At 41.0% G+C, this 22819-nt stretch overlaps 1 protein-coding gene across 1 annotated transcript in view; it reads right to left on the minus strand.

Moving 5' to 3' along the window:
* Positions 1 to 22819, minus strand: part of LOC122542318 (heat-stable enterotoxin receptor-like) — a 186771-nt gene that overhangs the window by 162246 nt on the left and 1706 nt on the right. The window contains exon 2 of the mRNA XM_043679963.1: positions 18820 to 18876. The gene's annotated coding sequence lies outside the window, so the exon portion shown is untranslated. The remainder of the gene's footprint in view (positions 1 to 18819; positions 18877 to 22819) is intronic.

Raw genomic sequence — 22819 nt, forward strand, 5'->3', positions numbered from 1 at the left:
AAGAGGATTGATGAGGGTGGAACAGTGGACGTGATCGATATGGACTTCAGTAAGGCATTCATGGGAGACTGATTAGCAAGGTTAGATCTCATGAATACAGGAAGAACCAGCCATTTGGATACAGAACTGGCTCAAAGGTAGAAGACAGAGGGTGGCGGTGGAGGGTTGTTTTTCAGACTGGAGCCCTGTGACCAGTGGAATGCCACAAGAATCAGTGCTGGGTCCACTACATTCCGTCATTTATATATATGTTAGTATCATTATGAAGTATCATTAGTAAGTTTGCAGATGACACCAAAATTGGAGGTGTAGTGGAATAGCAAAGAAGGTTAATTCAGATTACAACGGGATCTTGATTAGAAGAACCAATGAGCTGAGAAGTGGCAGATGGAGTTAAATTTAGATTAATGCAAGGTGCTGCATTTTGGGAAAGAAAATCCTAGCAGGACTTATACACTTAATGGTAAGGTCCTTGGGAGTGTTGCTGAACAAAGGGACCTTGGAGTGCAGATTCATAGCTCCTTGAAAGTGAAGTCACAGGTAGATAAGATAGTGAAGACAGTGTTTGGTATGCTTTCCTTTATTGAGTGGTGATCTTATAAAGATTTACAAAATTATGAGGGGCATGGACAGAGTGAATCTCCACGGTCTTTTTCCAGGGTAGGGGAGTTCAAAACTAGAGGCCATGGGTTTAAAGTGAGAAAGGAAAGATATAAAAAGGACCTAAGGGACAACCTTTTCACACAAATTGCTGCTGATTGAGGGAATTCCTCTCGCAGGAAAGTGCTAGAGCTGTGAGAGAAACCTTCCTTGCTCATAGGGGGGAAACACATTTCCATCCAACTCCAGGCTGCCTTTAGGAGTCATCTTTCTTTTAGCTAACATCCTCCCCACACTGCAAAGGGCCAATCCTGGGAGAAAAGCCTTTGTGGAATCAAATTGTCTGCTCTCTCACCCAGCATTAGTAAAATTCCTTGCTACACTCCACTGGATTTTAATGCCTCTGCCTCCATCTTGTTTACACAGGCAAATCAATTTTCATTCATCAGAACTGTAAAACGTTAGGAGTTAACAGTTTTTGTGAAGATCTCACAGCTAGTATGCAATACACTTTAAAAGGCAGACTCAGTTCTAGCATCACCGTATCACAACCTGTGACCTGAGATTATAAAGGTCTCAGATTCCATATTAATTGGAATCACTTAACATGTCACATTGGTGAAAACATGATACTATTTATAATTGAATAGTTTAGTCTTAGCCCAGACATGGAAGTTCCTGTGACTGCAATATACCAATGTATTAAATGTCTGTTAAATCTTACAGTTCCATATTACTCACATCTAGCTGTTGTCATAGAATCTAACAGGACCATCACCACCGTGACAGGTCAAGTGCGTACTATGTAGCAAAATTCAGGGAAAATGGAATTGTTCAGAAAGATCTGTAATAGAGTGGAAGGTGGGAGAGACTGAAGCAAAATTAGAAGTTTAACCAAAAGTCTCAGACAAAACCAAAAAAATTCAGGTTAAGCTTAAAGAAGTAGATTGTTTTTTTCATTAATCTGTTTACTGCCAATGGGATACAAACATTATACAGAGAAGTATCTAAAAGTTAAGTCAGTGGGCAAAAACTTGGCAAATGGAGTATAATGTGGGAAAATGTGAAGGGAGATCAAAAGAGCAGAATATTATTTAAAGGGAGAAAAACTGCAGAAAGCTGAAACACAAAGGAACTTGGTATACTTGTTCAGGAAACACACAAAACTAGCACGCTGGTGCAGCAGCCAATCAGGAAGGCTGATGGAATGTTGGCCCTTATTTTAAGGGAGGTGGAGTATAAGAGTAGGGAAATCTTACACCCCTGTATTAGGCCCTGGTGAGACAGCATCTGTGAACAGTTTTGGTCCCCTTATTTAAGGAAAGATATCATTTCATTGGAGGTAGTCAAAGACAGTCATAGAGATGGAAACAGACCCTTTGATCCCGTCCATGCCAACCAGATATCCCAACCCAATCTAGTCCCACCTGCTAGCGCCCGGCCCATATCCCTCCAAACCCTTCCTATTCATATACCCATCCAGATGCCTTTTAAATGTTGTAATTGTACCAGCCTCCACCACTTCCTCTGGCAGCTCATTCCATACACGTACCACCCTCTGCGTGAAAAAGTTGCCCCTTGGGTCTCTTTATATCTTTCCCCTCTCACCCTAAACGTATACCCTCTAGTTCTGGACTCCCCAAACCCAAGGAAGAGACTTTGTCTATTTACCATATCCATGATTTTATAAACCTCTCTAAGGTCACCCCTCAGCTTCTGACACTCCAGGGAAAACAGCCCCAGCCTGTTCAGCCTCTCCCTATAGCTCAAATCCTCCAACCCTGGCAACATCCTTGTAAATCTTTTCTGAACCCGTTCAAGTTTCACAACATCTTTCTGATAGGAAGGAGACTAGAATTGCACGCAATCTTCCAACAGTGGCCGAACTAATGTCCGGTACAGCCGCAACATGACCTCCCAACTCCTGTACTCAATACTCTGACCAATAAAGGAAAGCATACCAAACATCATCTTCACTATCCAATCACCTGCGACTCCCCTTCCAAGGAGCTATGAACCTGCACTCCAAGGTCTCTTTGTTCAGCAACACTCCCTCGAACCTTACCATTAAGTATACAAGTCCTTGTATATTTGTTCAGAGAAGATCCACGAGGATGATCCCTGGGATAGAAAGATTGCTTTGTGAGCACAAGCTAAACAAGGTTGGGACTCTACTCACAGGAGTCTAAATGAATGAGAAGTGAATTCATTGAAACAGAAAGGATTCTTCAGGGACTTAACAGGGTAAATGTGAAGATGATGTTTCCCCTCATGGGAGAATCTAGGACCGGAGAACATATCTCAAAATAAAGGAGCGCTAATTTAAAAATAAGATGAAGAGGAATTTCTCCTCTGAGGGTTGAGGCATTTTGGAACTCCTTGCCACAGAGACCTGTGGAGGCAGAGTCCTTGTGTCTGTTGAACTTTGAAATGGATAGATTCTTGATCAGTCGGGGAATCAAGGGTTATGGGGAAAAGGCAGGAAAGTGGGCATGAGGAATATCAGATCAGCCATGATCCTATTGGATGGTGAACCATACTAAAGGGGCCGAATTGCTTAGCCTGTTCCTATTTCTCAAGGTCTCATAGGAAGTAAACCAACTGTAAATTAGACATTGTTTCATTTCTGGACAGTTTTATGCAACTGGAAACAATTTGACCTATATTTACAAGGCAGAAAAGTTCTCAATCAGTGCAATGATCAGGAGATGGACTGAGTACAATATGCATTTATTTCCGATATGGTGAATGCATTAAAGGAAAGCCTACCTTGTTGAGGGAAGTTAAGAGTTTCCACCAATTAAGTGCCAAACAATGACCATATTACATTTAGAGTCTAACCATTTCCTTTTGAAATTGAACTGCAATAACATCACTAAGTCTCAAACTATCCACATCCTGGAGGGTTACCACTGACCAGAACCTTAAATGGTCATAAATATTGAGGCTACATGAGTGGCCCAGAGGCTGGATTTCCTACAGCAAAAGACTCACATCCTGGTTGCCTTATAGTTTAATCAAGAGTGCCACTTATCTGGGTGATTGCAGTTACAACTACTCACAAGAAACTCAATACAAACAGGACAAAGCAAACCACTTGAAGGTACCTTAAACATTCACTCCCTCCTCTACCTTTAGACTGTGGCATCAGTCTATATCATCAAGAAGACATATTGTCCTTACAACCAGCCAAACACACTAGCTCTACGGGTGGCATGGTGGCTCAATGGCTTGCACTGTTGCCTCACAGCACTAGGGACCCAGGTTTGATACCATCCTCAGTCATCTCTCAGTGTGGAGTTTGCATGTTTTCCCCGTGTCTGCATGGGTTTCCTCCGGTTGTTCTGGTTATCTCTCAGTCCAGATGGGCAGGGTAGGTGGATTAGCCGTGCTAAATTGCTCTTGTGTCTAGAGGTGTGCAGGCTAGGAGGATTAGCCATGGGAAATTCAGGTTTCAAAGATAAGGTGGGGGTGTGCATCTGTGTGGGATGCTCGTTGGAGGGTCGATGTGGACTCAATGAGCTGAATGAGCTTCCAAAGGGATTCTATGGTTCTACTGCCTAGAAGGACAAGGAAAGCAAACCATCATCTGCAAGTTCTCACCACCAGCCTTACTTACAGACATATTCATTCAATATGTTGCTGAAAATATGATTAATTTGAGTCAAAATAGATACAGAACAAGAAAGAGGGTGAATTGAGAAAAAGGAAAAAAGTAGAGATAGGAAAGAAATAAAAGAATTCAAGGGAACAAATATTTCATTTCCTACAGAAGAGGATATTGTAATCCAGTTATGTTTGGTTTGATTCATCGGTGCTTGAAATAATTAATAATGAGGGACTGGCATAGTAGGTGAGTGAAATGTACAAATATTTTTACATGCTTCATTCTAAATTTATTTTCTGAGCAAAATTAATCTAATTAATTGAATCTAAACTTTGAATCTTGAACGTGATTGCTTTCTGTCATTAACAGAAGATTAATGGCATGACTGGCTGAAAAATGCAGCCAAATCAGAGTTTAAAAACTCTCGGAACAATTTACTGCCTGAGAAAGTGAGACTCAACAGCTTTGTTTACTCCATATGTTAGCACCTTAACCCATATCATCACAACTTGTGATCCCCAGATGATGGTGGTGAGACAATTTCATAAATGTGGCTCAATTTCATTACGTCCAATTGATTTCAACAGAAGAACTCCTGATGAGCAGGCAATACTTTTCATTTGTATAAATCTTCCTGCTAATTGATGATAGAGAATTGCATCATGTGACATCTCTCTTGACCACAAATAGTTGGATTTCTGGAAACTACTCGTCTGCCATTATTATTTCAGCAATTTATAGCCATTCTGATCTTAATTATCCCATGGTTAATCTTGACAAACATACTTTATGTGGTCAAGGTGGAAAAGTCTTCTGGGAATGTTTCATCAAACAATGTTTAGTCCAACAAGGAAATTGATTTCATTCTAGGAAAATTAAGTTGAACAAATAACTGAGAGGAGCATTGGAACATAATTGGGAAATATGAACTGCATTCGACACAGGTTCAATCTAAAAGTTGAAAAAAAGAGTAAAAAGATAAAGATAAGGATTGCAATCTGGGAACAAAAATCAAAGGTCAATGAGGGAAATAGGAATCAAGCCACAACAACACGATAAGAAGGCTGGCAATTTGAATGACAGATCAGCTACGTTAATCTTCAAACACAGCAGATAGGCTTTAAAACAAACACATCCTATAGGCAATGTATCAAGAATTCAAAACACAGAGAGAGTGGAATTGAAGTCTAAATACAATATAAGCAAACAACAAGATGTACAATAAATTGTTTTCAAATGTCAGGGTTATTCCTGAGTCATGAGCTTTTTGGAGGCTATGTTAGTTTATCTAAAATTGTTCTCATCTTTTAAACATGTTCTTTTTATATGGTAATGAATGAGATTAACATTGATAATATCATAGCTATAGTAAGCAAAGGAAATGCTGACAGTAGTGCCAAATGGCTGCTACTTTTTGTTCAGTTGATTACAGTCCAAAACTACTGGACAGAATTTAATGGCCCTCTCCAGACAATGTCAAGTTTGAAGATAAAACCCTTTTAGTGCAAGAGGGTGTCAGCTGGAGACGTTTCTTCCCTCCACTTGATTCAGTTTGGAGAAGGAAGGCTAATGGTAGCCTCCCTGGCCAGATACTAATCAAGACCAATGTGAGCAACTAATGCTCACTTGAAGATCTCATCAAGTGCCACTGGTATTCAGCTAACAGTCAGGAAATGAATCACACATTGGAAGCCCAAGAAACAAATCAGGTTTCCTTACAGGCTCCCTGGAGAGGATCCTCATTCAAAAGCACTCAGTAACAAGTCCTGACATTGGGAAGGTAGGTGCCTTTACCTCTGACAACTCTCTCCTGCAATCCTCTGTCTCCGAGCCTTGTCCTAAAAACACTTTCTTTGAGCCTCAGGTCCCTTGATGATCCTGGCACTCTGGTGGGTGCATTGCTCATAGACCAGCAACTCCCAGGAGCAGGATTTCCAACTTCAGTGTAACAAATAAAGATCTTTAAGAAGTGGTATTTCCAGAATAATATAGAACTTTAGTGAAATTAGTGCTCACAGTATGGATTTTCTCTCTCTTTCTTTAGAAGAACATAAACAATTATAAGCAGTCAGGGATTAAAACAAGGTGGAGATAAAGATCACAAAGGTTGTACTCTCTGCACAAAAGTCATTAGATTCTATCAGCATTACTGAACCTGTATCAGAAAGTATTCCATCTGTATCCCTTAGTCTATATGAATATCTGGAAGGGGTGAGGAAGTGGACTCATAGACAAGGTGAATAGCAGGTGTCTTTTCCCTATGCTGGGGGATTTCAAGACTAGGTGACTATTTTTAAGGTGAGAGAAGAGAGATTTTAAAAAGACATGAGAGAATTTTTTTTTTTACACAGAGAATAGATCATGTGTGGAATAAATTTCCAGAAGAAATGTTGGATGCAGATGCAATTACAGTATTTACAACATCCAACATTTGGATAAGTACATAGGAAAATGGAATAGGAAAATGGATATGGGCCAAGTGTAGGCAGGCAGTACTAGTTTTTAGTTGGGGTTATAGCCCGCATGGATTGGTTGGATTGAAGAGTCTGTTTCTGTCCTGTATGACTCTATGACTCTGTGAGGTAATCAAAAATGTAACTTTGGGCTAAAGTGATGGGCAGGATCAATCTGACATCTTAGGCATCCATACTATATTCACGGGTTAGAAAAGTTCAAACAATTGTTTGGCATATGGTAAACTACCAAGCCCTAGAGATAAATTATATAATAATGAGTCCACTTGAGATGCCAATTCCCATCAGACAGCAACCTTTTTCAGGTGGACCAGAAGAGGTAGAAGAAGACTACGCAAGGATTGCCTAATACTTTGCCTAATACGCAAGGATTGCCTAATACTTTGACTATAGAGCAGAATGCTGACATTCTAAGCTACTGAGATCACCTCAGAAGTCGACATGGTTCTTGTTGACTCGCCAGTCAGTGGGCAAGACCCCTATTGCCTGAATTAATTTCTAACCCTGTATAAGTTACAAAGTGTTTTGCAATATCCTGAAATCCCAGGCAGTATGTAAATTAAAAGATTTTTCTTGTTTTTTGTAGTTAGTTAGTCTGCTCACTGTTGAGAGTCATAGAGCCATACAGCATGGAAGCAGACTCTTTGGCCCAACTCGTCCATGTTGACTAGGTTTCCTAAACTGAACTAAACCCTATTGTCTGTGTTTGGCCCATATCCATCTAAATCCTTCCTATCCATGTACCTGTTCAAGTGATTTTTAGATGTTGTAATTGTACCCTTCCACTTCTTTTGGCAGCTTGTTCCATACACGCACTATCCTCTCTGTGAAAAAGTTGCCCTTCAGGTCCCTTTTAAATTTTTCCCCTCTCACCTTAAACCTATGCTGTTTAGTTTTGGACTCCCCTGTCCTGGGGAAAAGACCTTGGCTATTTACCTTATCTGTGCCCCTCCTTATTTTATATGTTTCTATAAATTCACCCCTCAGCCTCCTACGCTTAGAGAAAAAGGTCCCAGCCTACGTAGCCTCTCCTTATAATTCAAACCCTCGGTCTTGGTAACATCCTTGTAAATCATTTTTGCACCCTTTCCAGTTTAATAACATTCTTCCTCTAGCAGAGCAACCAGAATTGTATGCAGTACTCCAAATGTGGCCTTCCCAATGTCTTATACAGCTGTAACATGACATCCCAACTCCTGGTAGAAAGTGAGGACTGCAAATGCTGGAGATCAGTCAAGAGTGTGGTGCTGGAAAAGCACAGCAGGTCAGGCAGCATCCAAGGAGCAGGGGAATCGATATTTCTGGCATAAGCCCTTCACCAGGAATTCGAACTCCAATACTCAATGCTGTGCCCGTTGGAGGCAAGCATGTTAAACACTTTCTTTACCACCCTGTCTACTTGTGACACCACTTTCAGGGAACTATGTACCTGCACCCCTAGGTGTCTCTGTTCTCTCTCTCTCACTGTCTACATCTCACATTCCTCGGTCAACTGGTTTAGTTGATCAAGACCACATTGTAATCTTAGATAACCTTCTTTACGGTCTACCAAACCACCAACTTTGGTGTCATCCACAAACTTACTAACCATGTTCATCCAAATCATTTATACAAATGATAAACCAAAGTGGACCCAGCACCAATCCATGCAACACATCATAGTCATAGACTTCCAGTCTGAACAACAAATCTCTACCACTATCCGTCTATCTCCTACCATCAAGCCAATTTTGTATCCAATTGGCTAGCTCCCCCTGGATCACAAGTGATCTAACCTTACTAACCAATCTACCATGTGGAACCTTGTGGAAGGCCTTACTAAAGTCCATGTAGATAATGGCTACTACTCTGTCTTCATCTATCTTCTTGGTCACCTCCTCAAAAAAATCTAATCATGTTTGTGAGACACAATTCCCCACGCAAAAAGGATAAGATTGTCCTTAATCAGTCCTTGCCTTTCCAAATTCATGTAGATCCTATCTCTTGGAATCCCCTCCAACAACCTACCCATCACTGACATCAGGCTCACCAGTCTAGTTCCCTGGCTTTTCCTTGCGGCCTTTCTGAAATAATGGCACAACATTAGCCACCCTCCAGTCTTCCGGCACCTCATCCATGGCTATCGACAGTACAGCTATCTCTGTTAAGGCCCCACAATTCTTCCCTAGCTTCCCACAATGTCCTGGGATACACTTGATCAGATCCCAGGGATTTACCTACCTTTATGTATTTTAATACTTGCAGCACTTCCTCTTCTGTAATCTGTTCTCTTTTCAATACATCACTATTTAATTCCCAGAGTGCCCTAGCTTCCATGCATTTCTCCACAGTAAAGACTGATATGAATTTTTTTTAGGATCTCACCCATCTCCTGTAATTCCACACATAGACAGCCTCATTGATCTTTAAGGGGTAGTGTTCTCTCAATGGTTAATCTCCTCAATATACTCGTAGAATCTCTTTGACATTATCCGCCAAAGCTATCACATGTCCCCATTTTAGTCCTCCTGATTTCTCTCTTAAGTATATCCCTACACCCACTATACTGCTCAAGGGATTCACTTGATCCCAGCAATCTATGCCCAACATATGCTTCCTCCTTTCTCTTTCTCATATCGCTAGTCATCTGGTGTTCCCTATTCTTGCCAGTCTTGCCCTTAACACCAGCAGGAACATGCTGTCCCTGAACTCTCGTTACCTCACTTTTGAAATTCCTACTTGCCAGATATCCCTTTACCCAATCAACTTTTCAAAGTTCCTGTCTAATACCATCAAAATTGGCTTTGCCCCATAATTTAGGACTTTAACTTGTGGACCAAGCCTATCCTTTTCTATAACTATTTAAAAACTAATAGTATTATCGTCATTGGTCCCAAAATACTCCCCACTAACAGCTCAGTCACTTGCCCTGAAATATTTCCCAAGAGGAGGTCCAGTTTTGCTCCTTTCATAGGAGAGCACCTACATATTAATTGAGAAAATTTTCTTGAAAACACTTAACAAATTCGTCCCCATCCAAGTCTTTAACACTATGGTAGTCCCAGTCTATATTTGGAAAGTTAAAACTCCTGACTATTACAACCCTATTATTTTTACAGCCATCTCCAATCTTCCTACATATTTGCTCCTCAATTTCTCACTGACCTTTGAGGGGCTTATAATATAATCCCATCAAAGTGATCACTCCCTTCTTATTTCTCAGTTCCATCCATGTAGCTTCATTAGATTAGTGTAAGATCAGCGTAGTTATGGTACTGAACTAGGAACTTAAAAGTTTACAGTTCAAAACTCAATTGAATAAATCTGGGTGTTTGTGATCTGGCGAAGTACAGACCATGAAAATTGTCATATTTGTGGCATGGCTCAACTGCTTTGTGAATGTCTGTTAGGGGAAGGAATCAGCCAATTCTTCCCAGTCTAGCCCACATTTGGTCTAGTCTACACAATATGATTGATTTAGTACCATCCTAATTGGTCAGCAAGTCATTCATTTTTTCAATACAAGATGACCCATCATTATTTTCTCAGTAATGAGGAAGGGTCAATACATATGGCTTTGTCAGAAATGTCCATGGCTGAAGAATGGTCTGAGAGTGGTTGGAAGTCTAGAGGTTGGAAAGTGTAGATGTGCAAAGGGACTTGGATGTCCTTGTCAATAAGTCAATGAAAGCTAGCATGCAAGAGGAATTGAGGACAGGAGTACTGAAGTCTTGTTTGAATTGTATGGAAGTTTAGTTAGATCGTAGCTAGAGAAACTGTGTGGAATTTTGGTCTCCTTATCTAAGGAAAGATATTATTACCACAGAGAGAACGCAACGAAGGTTTGTCAGACTTGTTCCCAGGTTGACAGGATGGTCCTATGCAGAGAATTTGGGTAAACTTGGGCCTATAGTCTCTAGACATTTGAAGGATCTTATTGAAATCTCCAAAATAATTAATGAGATAAATGCAGATGGATCTCCTAGTTGGAGAGTTCTAGAATCAGGAGACACAACTTAAAGCCAAGGGGGGTATTTAAGACTGAGGTGAGGAGACGTGCTTTTACCCAGAGGGTGGTGAATCTTTAGAATTCTCATTTAAAGTAAAGGTTAACAAAGCTTTGAAGATGATTATGAAACATCACAGTGAGAGTGTAGATAAAAGTCATTGAAGGGCTCTCTCAGCCATGATAGTATTAAATGACAGAGCAGGCCTGGTAGCTAAAAAGCATCCTCACATTCCTATGTTCCCATGAGATCTGACAGTATTTTAAGTGAGGCATGATTCCAGAAAAAAAAGCTTTAAGAGAGGATGGGCTGGAAAAGTAAATTATATTGACAAAGCATGCAATCTCATTGATTATTGAGAAAAAACAAAAGGACAGATGGCAAGCGTGTCATGGATAAAATTATGGATTATAATGGCAAAAGCAACACTTCTGCAATTTATGGTGTTGTAAATAATGAAATAGCTAACTAGTTATAAAGTCATAAAGGAGGTGTGAGAAGGACATTAAAGTGAAGCAATTGAATAACAGAGCACACAAAGAAAGGTGTTCTGCAACATCAAGTGTAAGGATCAAACTCAGTCATCTCCACAGACGCAAAAAACGCTCATCGAAATGTGTAGTATTTAAACCACACAACTTCAGAGAACTTCAGGTGTGAGCACAATGGGATCAGACACAGCTTCTCGATTCTATCTGATAAATGTGGAGACATACGGGCGGATCAGATGGCAACTGTGTGATCTTAGATATGGAGCAGAACTTTAACAGCTTAATGGAGACAGGTTGCATTTGAACAGGAGCGTGATGTTATCCCAGCCATTTCCACATTTAACTCAGGGGTGGGATCTGTGTGAGTGAAACACTAGCCCTCTCCCCTCTGTTTTGAAGCTGTCGGGCAAGGAATTTCAAAACTTAAATTCCCTCTAGTAACCTGGGATTTGAATCCAGAATTGGTTCTGGACTCTCTGGTCATCATCTTTTTCTTTATCTACCCTGTCTCATCCTGTTAAAATTTTACAGGATTCCATGAGACTCCCCTCTAGTGAATAGATCTAAATGATCCAGTTTCTCCTGTAAATCAGTCCCACCATGCCAGGAATCAGTCTGGTAAACCTTCTTTGGCATTCCTCAATAGTCAGAACATCTTCCTCAGATAAAGAAACCAAAATTGTACATAATACTCCAGGTGTGGTCTTATAAACCCACTGTATGGTTGCAGCAAGACATCCCTGCCCATGTACTTCAATCCTCTCACTATGATAGTCAACATTTGTCTTCTATACCACCTGCATGCTTACTTTTAACAACTGGTGTACAAGGACATCCAAGTCTCATTGTACCAACTCCTCACATTTACTTAGATTATACTGCATCTACAATCACAGAATCCCTACAGTGTGGAAGCAGGGCATTTAGCCCATCACGTCCATACTGACCCTCTGAAGATCATCCTGCCTAGACACAATCTCTGCCCCATCCCTGTAACCCTGCATTTCTCATGGCTAACCTACTTAACCTGCACATCTTTGGGTACTGTGGGCAATTTAGCATGGCCAATCCACCTAACCTGCACATCTTTGGACTGTGGACAAAACCCGAGCACCCAGAGAAAACCCACGCAGACACGGGGAGATTGTGCTAACTCCACAAAGTCATCTGAGGTGGAATCGAACCTGGGTCCCTGGTGCTATGAGGCAGCAGTGCTAACCACTGAGCCACTGTGCTGCCCACCGTGCCACATTTCCCATATATTTGCTCACTTCCTTAAAATTGTACTGAACTATCTCTGCATCCTTCTTATAACATAACCTCCCAGCCAGCTTTCTGACATCTGCAAATCTGGAATTATGACACACAGCTTCCTTGTCTAAATCATTAATGTACATTGTGAATAGCTGGGGTCCAAGCACAGATATCCCCAGTAGCCGACTTGTTACAGTTTGCCACTTGGAAAAAGACCCATTTATTTCTACTCTTTATTTCCCATCTGCCAATGAGTTCTCAATCTATTTCAGTACATGACCATTAAACCCATGCACTTTAATTCTGCATACTAATCTCTAATGTGGGACCTTATCGAAAGCCTTGAGGGAATTCAAGTAAATCCCATAAATTGGCTCATCCTTATCCACTTCCCTCATTACATCCTCCACAAATTCGAGCAGATTTGTCAAACACGTCCAGGAGAGTCCATGCTGATTCTGTCCAATCTTCTGACTATCTTCTAAGTCCTCTGTTATTATATCTTTTATAATAGGTTTTAGCAATTTTGCCATTGCTGATGTCCATATTTCACTGTTTTCTCCCTTCTTAAATAGTTGGGTTACATTTACTACCTTCTAATCCATAGGAACTATTCTAGAGTCTGTAGAATTTTGGAAAGTGATCATTAGCACATCTGCTATTTCTAGGCCACTTGCTTCAACACTCTGGCATGAATACAATCAGGCCCAATGGACTTATCTGCCTTTAATCCACTAGTTTCCCGAATACCATTTCCCTACTAATACTAATGTATTGCTGTTCCTCCTTCTTATTAGACTGTGAATTTTTCTTCATGATGTTATTTGTGTCTTTTCTTGTGAAGACAGAAATAAAGTATGTATTTAATTGCCTTGTCATCTCTTTTTCCCCATTATAAATTCCCCTGTTTCTGACTGTGGGGGACCTATATTAATCTTTACTAATCATTTTCTTTTAACAAATCTATAGAGGTTTTACTATTGATCTGTATGTTCTTTGCAAGCTTACTCTCATACTCTGTTTTCCTCTATTAATCAATCATTCCAGACAGTAACTTTTCCTCACTCATCTCTTAACATAAGGACCATAACTACCTATTTGATTCTTAGGTTTAGTGAGAAAAATCCTGAAGATGAGAAACTTGGAGGTGATGACGAAGATTTTTGTTTCACCTAGAGAGTGGTAAATCTACAGAATTCTCAACCCCAGATAACGAAGGCTCCATCGTTGAATATAGTCAGGTTGACTAGCTACCTGGTGAAGGAGCAGCACTCTGAAAGCTTGTACTTCCAATTAAATCTGTTGGACTATAACGTAGTGTTGTGTGATTTTTAACTTTGTCCGCCTCAATCCAACACCGGCTCCTCCACATCATCTCAGAAATGACAAAGGCATCAAGGAGGGCTTCAGCAACGAGCAGAGTCATATAGTCATACAGAAAAGGCCCTTCAAGTCTGCAATGACAATAACTACCACTAAAGGTGCGCTAATCCCAATTGCCTGCATTTGTCCCATATCCTTGAATGTTATATTTCAAGTGCTCATCCAAATCTTTTTTAAATGTTGTAAGGTATCCAACCTTTACTAGCATCACAGACAGTGCATTTCAGATTCTCACCACCCTCTGAGTGAAAACGGTTTTACTCAAATCGCCTTTGAATCTACTGCCTCTTACCCTACAAGGTGCTCCCTTGTGATGGATCCCTCAACCAAGGGGAACAGCTGCTCCCTAATCACCCTGTCCATACCCTCATAATCTTATACATCTCAATCATATCCCACCCCCCCCATCCCCGCCACCTTCTCTGCTTTAAAGAAAACAGTCCAAGCCTGTTTAGTCTTGCCTTATAGCTCAATTGCGCCATCCCAGGCAACACCCTGTTGTACCTCCTCTGTACCCCCTCTAGTGCTATCACATCCTACCTGTAGGGAGGTGAGCAGAACTGCACATCGTACTCCAGTGGTGTCCTGACCAACCCTGTCTACAACAGCAACATTACCTCCTTGCTCTTATTCTTAATGCTACAACTGATGAAAGCAAGTGTCCCATATGCCTTCTTAACTATCCTATTCACATGCTTGGCTGACTTCAGGGATTTATGAATAATTATCCCACAATCCTTCTGTTACCCTAAGCTACCGAGCGTCCTGCCATTCATTAAATACTCTCACATCTTGTTTGTTCATTCAAAGTATATCACCTTGCACTTATCAGGATTAAGTACTATCTGTCATTGCTCTGCCCATCTCACCAACCAATCTATATCTTCCTGTAACCTACAATCATCTTCTTCATTATTAATCACTAATCAGCTGGGATATTGTGTAAGGACTGGGTCAGAGATCAAAGTCAAATGAGCTCATTCTCTATGTGCCCCTGTGAAAAATAAGCAATTGGGTGAGGTCAGAAAACAATTATTGAACTTATCGATCTTGGTGTCGTTTGCAAACTTGCTTAACATTCCCTTCTTATTTTCATGTATATCATTCTATTACTAGGCCAGTTTCTGATCCGTCTTGCCAAATTTTCTTGAATTCCATGTGCTTTAGTCCATGTGATTTAACCCAATCAGTTTCCCATATGGAAGGTTTGCTAAAATCCATGTAAACTACAACAACTGAACTTTCCTCACACATAAGAACTTGATCACATTTTCGAAAAATTCTAGATGGGTGGGGCTTGAGGTTACGCAGCATTAAGATGTCGAAGCAGGGAGTCTTGCTGGTCAAGAGGGTCTAGTAAAGTGCTAACATTGCAAATTAGCTAATTCTGTTTGAGACTTTGGCTAGAAGGGAGATGGAATTAGTAGCCTCTTGGTGGGTAAAGACGATGCTTCAGCCTTTCCAACACACATCTAGCTCAGTGGGGGATGGCACAGTGGCTCAGTGGTTAGCACTGCTGCCTCACAGTACCAGGGACTTGGGTTCGATTCCAACCTTGGGCGACTGTCTGTGTGGAATTTGCATATTCTTCCCATGTCTATGTGGGTTTCCTCCGGGTGCACTGGTTTCCTCCCACAAGTCAAAGATGTGCAGGTTAGGTGAATTGGCTATGCTAAATTGCCCATAGTATTCGGGGATGTGTAGGTTAGGTGCATTAGTCAGGGGTAAATGTAGAATAATAGGGTAATGAAGTGGGTTTGGGTGGTTTACTCCCCGGAGGGTCGGTGTGGACTTGTTGGGCCAAAGGGCCTGTTTCCACACTGTACGGCTTCCATGGCTGCAGAATGACTGAGTGAGAGAGAGGGGAAATGGCCCAGATTTTGCTGTCAGAATAAACTCACCATTTACCTCCCTGATTTTTGACCACAAACATGTTATGGGTGTAGGATAGTATCTTACATTATTCAAGAACCTGATCCAAAGCAATGCAAAAAAAACCATTGAGAGTCTTCCAACAGACTTCTCATCCCTGAGAAACACAGGTTAGATCAGGAAGTTTAAGGCAGTAAATGTAAATCAGACTTATATCACGTATCCGAAATGAAAAAAGATTAGGGAAGACAAATGTAATTAAGGGAAGAAAGGGAATGAAAAAGTTTAAAACTTCAAAATTAATTTAAAATTTGTATTTTAGAACTATAAGCTTTCTGGCAGAAATTATCACTTATCATGTCTTCAGAAGTTCACTTACTCTTGAATGTGACAACCCTGAACTTTTTAGACATGTTTAGTTCGCAACTAGTGGGTAGAAGAACCACAGGTTCTCACTATTGTTTTGATTTCTATGTTGTTTCTGTTGGTGAAGACTGTTACAGTGCATTCTGTGGTAAAGCACAGGATCACTGACAGCATCTGCTAGATTTCCTTATTTATCTGCGGATGTAGATAGTTGCTGTCCAATTTATTCCCATGCATGAGTTGAATAGTTAGTTTTAAAGTTATTTATAATGCAAAATCTGGGACAGTGTAATGTATGGCTTTGGTTATTGCTATGTAGATGTTGTGATGATGTTAGAAGTTGGTGGAATGAGATCAGGGTCTAATTGGAGAAGCTGAGCTCAAAGAAGGCACAAGCTGAGCTAGGAAAGAAATTAGAGGAAAACACTTGTTCCTGGCTACGGTAGGGAGAAGCACTTGAACATTGGGATTGGCTAACAGAAAAATATAAAATGATTATAAAATCATGAGGGGCATGGATAGGGTAAATAGACAAAGTATTTTCCCTGGGGTAGGGGACTCCAGAACTAGAGCGCATAGGTTTAGGGTGAGAGGGGAAAGATGACCTAAGTGGCAACATTTTCAAGCAGAGGGTGGTGCGTGTGTGGAATGAGTTGCCAGAGGAAGTAGGTGGAGGCTAGTACAATTGTAACATTTAAAAGGCATCTGGATGGGTATATGAATAGGAAGGGTTTGGTGAGATATGGACTAGGTGCTGGCAGGTGGGACTAGATTGAGTTGGGATATCTGGTTGGCATGGATAAGTTGGACCAAAGGGTCTGTTCCATGCTATACATGTCTATGACTCTATTGGGTTAGCATGGATCAACTCCAATCAACTTCTAAATGTCATTCACTGACATTGCTGGGATGTGTTCTTTGGAATATTAGGTAAGGACAGAGTCAGAGGCCAAAGTCAAATAAGCTCATTGTCTGTGTGCCTGTGAACAATCAGCAATTGGGTGAGATAAGAAACCAATTATTGAACTTTTCAATAGTGGAGAAAAGAGCAGGTTTATTTATTGATTGATTTATTTTAATTTAACAAGTGAACAGCAGAGACATGGAAAGTCTGAATAATTAACAGAAATTGTGAGTGTATCGTACAATGATACATGAAAGGACCAAGACTTGACAGAGGCCAACACTTTCAACAAGTCAATATACTTTCAAACTTTCAAAGTTTGACAACAAATTGCATCAGGAGACTAGAGCTGTCCAGTCACTTTAATATGTTAGCATAACTGTAATGACAAGCTATTTAATTATTACAGGGGGGAGGGGAGAGGATGAATACTGAATCTAATGTCAGCTTAAACCAATGGTTATCTACAAACTCATTCTGCACCCAGCAACCAACAATCTGTCTTCAATCTCCATGTAGATGCAATGGTCAAGAAGGCACAACAACACCTATTCTTCTTTATGGGGCTTAGGAAATTTGGCATGTCTGTAAGGACCCTCACCAACTTTTACAGATGGACCATAGAAAGCATTCTATCTGGGTGCATAATGGCCTGGTATGGCAACTGCTCTGTCCAAGACTATAAGAAACTGCTGAAAGTTGTGCACACAGCCCAGACCATCATGTAAGCCAACCTCCCATCCATGGACTCCGTCTACACTTCTTGCTGCCACGCAGAGAGGCTGCCAATATCATCAAAGACTCCTTCCATCTGAGTAATACTCTCTTCCAACTTCAGCCGTTAGGCAGAAGATACAGAAACTTAAACACACATACCAGCAAGTTGAAGAACAGCTTCTTCCTTGCTGTTATTGGACTGCTGAATGAAACTCTCTAATTTCAAATCTCATGTTGACCTTTGTGTGCCTTGGTCTGTCTAAACATCCTACGATTTGTATGTCCTTGTATGTTATGATCTGTCTGTACTGCATGCGAAACAAAACATTTCACTGTGCTTAGGTATATATAATAATAAATCAAATCAAATCACTCAAGAGCGACCAAGATCGGGAAGCGACGACAATGTTCTCTTTCTGTTCCTGATGCAGAGGAACCAACATTTCTTGTAATGTTGGAACCATGCTTTAAGTCAGAGATGTGCTTTGGTTTTTTTTAAGATTAGATTAGATTTCCTACAGTATGGAAGTCGGCCCTTTGGCCCAACAAGTCCACACCGACCCTCCGAAGAGCAACCCACCCAGACGTATTCCCCTACATTTACCCCTGACTAATGTACCTAAACAATATGGACAATTTAGTATGGCCAGTTCACCTGACCTGCGCATCTTTGGATAGTGGGAGGAAACCGGAGCACCCGGAGAAACCCACACAGACACGGGGAGAATGTGCAAACTCCACACAGACAGTTATCCAAGGTGGGGATTGAACCTGGGTCCCTGTTAAAGCTGAAGAAAATCTTTGAGCTGGAGAGTGTGGAATTTTCAGATTCGTATGGTGTAGTGAGTTACCTGAGTCAATGTCAAGAATTCATGATTGGAATTGAATGTGCTGTGTAAATGACGAGCACATACATTATATGTGGCACATTTAATCACTTGATACATCGATCTACTGCTGAAATTACAAGCAAAATTATGTTTCCACTTGTATCTCCAGAGTTACCAAAGTCTGCTGGCCAACTGTTTCCTGGTTACATTGAGATGTAGAAATGAATTTGTTCCATTGATTTTCCAAACTGTCATTAACAGGACACCAGATAACAACAGATGGAACAATTCGATCGAGAAACCAACTAAAAGCCAATAAATAAATGATATTGTACCTGCTTCCTCCCCAGGCCCAATTACAATTTCACTCCTGTTGTTTGTCTGGTATTATTCTGAAAAAAAAAATGGAAAATAGGACTTGCATTTCATGGAGCACATTCAGGACCATCAGGTGTCTCAAAGCACTTTATGGCCAATGAAGCACTTTTGAAACATTCTCACAGTTATAATGTAGGAAATAAAGCAGTCGGTTTGGACAAAGCAAGCACCCACAAATATAATTATGTAAAAAATAGGAGTTCGAAGATACTTTTCTGCCTTTTGAGCTCACTCTGGCATTCAATAAGATCATCGTGGCTGATCTTATCATTTTTCTGCACTGTTCCTGTTGTCCCCTTGATGCTTTTATATTGAAATCCATCTCTGTCAGTCTTGGACATAACAACTAAGCCTCCACAATCCTCTGAGTAAAGAATTCCAAAGAATCATCAACCCCTGAATGAAGAAATACCTTATCATCTCAGTCAAAGAGTCATAGAGATGTACAGCATGGAAACAGACCCTTCAGTCCATGCCAACCTGATATCCCAATCCAATCTAGTCCCACCTGCCAGCACCCGGCCCATATCCCTCCAAACCCTTTTTATTCATATACTCATCCAGATGCCTTTTAAATATTGCAAATGTACTAGCCTCCACCACATCCTCTGTATAAAAAAGTTGGCCCTTAGGTCTCTTTTATATCTTTCCCCTCTTACTTAAGCCTATGCCCTCTAGTTCTGGACTCCCCCACCCCAGGGAAGAGACTGTGTTTATTTATACTATCCATGCCCCTCATGATTTTATAAACCTTTTTAAGGTCATCCCTCAGCCACCGATCCTCCAGGGAAATCGGCCACAGCCTATTCAACCTCTCCCTATAGCTCAAATCCTCCAACTCTGGCAACTTTCTTGTAAATCTTTTTTGAACCCTTTCAAGTTTCATATCCTAAATTGTCAGTCCCTTATTCCTAGACAGGTTCCCCAGTTCAGGGTTATTATGATATAATGATAATGACAAGACAATATTTTTGCATTATGTTCACTATGGAGACGTCTTTGCTAGAACACAAGGAGATAACTCCCCTGCTCTTGTTTGAAATATTGTCACCTGAGAAGGCAAACACTGGTCGTGTCTGAAAGACATACTTCTAACAGTGTAGCACTCCTTTAGAATTCTGTAGTATTGGCTTCTAATTTGTGAAATACAATAAGAAAATTAACAACCGAACACTTTGAAATTTGGTAAGTGCTGATACATTCTCTTGAAACATTTTGAACACACTGATAACTTATCTTTCTTTCCTTGTCATTCATTAATGCTTTGCTCTGGGCTTCTATTCACTCCTTCACTCATATTTCAATGCTGACTCTCTTCTGATGTTTCTCCTTGTAAAGAAAGACTATAACAAGAGGAAAACAAGTTTAAAAATAAGGGGTCTTCCAGTTAAGGTCCTAGGGAGTGTTGCTGAACCTTGGAGTGGAGTCGCAGGCAGATGAGGTAGTGAAGATGATGCTTGGCATGCTTTCCTTTATTGGTCAGAGCATTGAGTACAGGAATTGGGAGGTCATGTTGCAGTTGTACAGGACATTGGTTAGGCCACTTTTGGAATATTGTGTGCAGTTCTGGTCTCCCTCTTACAGAAGAATGTTATGAAACTTGAAAGTATTCAGAAAAGATTTACAAGGATGTTGCCAGGATTGGAGGGTTTGAGCTACAGGGAGAGGCAGAATAGGCTGGGGCTGTTTTCCCTCGAGCGTCAGAGGAAGAGGGGTGACTTTAAGAGATTTATAAAATCATGAGGGTTGTGGATAGGGTAAGCAGACAAGGTCTTTTCCTTTGTTTGGGGGAGTCCAGAACTAGAGGGCATAGGTTTAGGGTGGGTGGGCAAAGATTTAAAAGGGACCTAAGGGGAAACCTTTTCATGCAGAGGGTGGTGCATGCATGAAATGAGCTGCCAGAGAAATTGAAGAAGTCTGGTACAATTATAACATTTGAATAGGAACTGTTTAGAGGGATATGGGCCAAGTGCTGGCAAGTGAGTCTAGATTAATTTAGAATATCTGGTTAGCATGAACGAGTTGGGCTGAAGGGTGTGTTACCATGCTGTACATCTCTATGACTCTGTGACTCTAAATGAGATTAAGAGAATTTCTTTCTCTGAGGTTCTGAGACTATGGAACTGTCTTCACCAGAAAGCAGTCATCAAATGTTTTTAAGACAGAGGTAGATAGATTCTTGACTAAACAAGGCAGCCCAATGATAAAGGTGTAAGTCAAGAAAGCAGGTTGAGGCCAGAATCAGATCAGCCATGATCTTGTTGAATGGTAGAGCAGGCTTGAGGTGCCAAATAGTCTATTCCTGATTATATGTTTATATGTATGTTCATTCCTATGTCATCATCCTCCTAGCCTGAGACTATGCCCCAAATTCCCTAGCCAGCGCTAACAACTTTTTAGCATGCTAACTTTGTGAAGCCACTTTGGAGCCTTGTTTAAATTAGATTGCTCTGATTATTCTAAATTCCAGAGAGCAAAGGTCCAATTTGCTCAGCTCTTCTTCCAATAGTGGCACGGGGCACTTGGATCAACATATCAAAGGAGAGGTTGAAAAGGATGATAAAGCATGGGGCATGGATGGATTAGGGCTAAATTGAACAGAAGGCAGCCTGGAAGGGACAAGGTGATCTAAATCTAATGGCTCACAACCTGTAAGTGCATGGTTACATAAGAGAATCTGGAGCCAAAACAGTGCCTGGATAAAGTTTGCAGAGGACATATTCAGAGGAGGCACCAGTCTGATGTTAGAGTTACATATGGCAGCCATGCTCTCAATTGCTCCAAACTCTGGCATTTACACTTCTCCATCTCCTTCAAGTCACTCCTTAAATAAACCCACCTTTTTGACCAACATCTAACCTAATATCTCCTTCTGTGGTTCAATGTGACACCATGTGTTATAAATTTTTGAGAAGATTTGTAGCTAAGGTTGATGAAAGGCATGTAAGTTAGCTTGCTGAGCTTGAAGCTTTGTTTTCAGACAATTCGTCACCATACTCGGTAACATCATCAGTGAGAGACTCTGATGAAGTGCTGGTGGTATGTCTGGCCTCTCCATTTATAGGTCTTGGTTTCTTAAGGTGGGTGAATAAGCTGCCCTCCCGTCTATCCAACCCAAACTTTGGGTCCGCTACGTAAATGACATCTTTGTAATCACAAAACAGAACAAATTAGAGGAAACATACAATACCATCAAGAATATCTGACAGGCATAAAATTCTTAGGAGAGGAAGAGAATGGCAACAGATTCCCATTCCTTGACATGACAGTTAAACAAACAGTTAATGGAAAGCTTCAAATCAGTGTCTACTGAAAAACAACACACATGGGCCAAATACTTAACTTCAGAAGCAATCATCCTAACATCCACAAATGGAGCTGCATGAAGACATTATTTTAATGAGTTACATCACACTGCAGCACTCAAGAACTACAAAAAGCAAAAGAAAAATATCAATAGAGGAACCTTGATTATCCAAATACCAATTATCCAAAAATCAGATTATTCAAAGGAGATCTCGAGGTCCCGATAGAAACATTACATCAAGACGTGTTTCTAACAGTGATTGCGCCTTTTGTTTACAGTGATGAAACAGGCACTGTCTCTAAATGACTGACCTCTTGCCCTCGCTCTCTCTCCCCACACTTTCCCAAGAGTTCTACCGAGGGGTGTACCCTAAACCCACCCCTTCCCCAGATAATCTCTCCAACATTATCCTGTACAGGGCAAACGTGGAACCTGTCCAAATGTTGCAGTAAAACGTTGTGTGTGTAGCTGTGGCTGTGTCTGTGTGTGAGTGCTATTTGGAGACTTACCCCAAGAAGGCAGCACCAGCAGTCTTGTTGTTGGTGTACAGTCCAGCTGCCCCGGAGAGGGGGGTGGGTGTGTACGGGATTGGGGGGCAGGGGTGGGGTTTAGGGGCGTGGGAATGGTGTTGGACAGGTTTGGGGGCAGGG

Source organism: Chiloscyllium plagiosum, chromosome 39 (assembly GCF_004010195.1).
Source record: "Chiloscyllium plagiosum isolate BGI_BamShark_2017 chromosome 39, ASM401019v2, whole genome shotgun sequence".
Classification (NCBI taxonomy): domain Eukaryota; kingdom Metazoa; phylum Chordata; class Chondrichthyes; order Orectolobiformes; family Hemiscylliidae; genus Chiloscyllium; species Chiloscyllium plagiosum.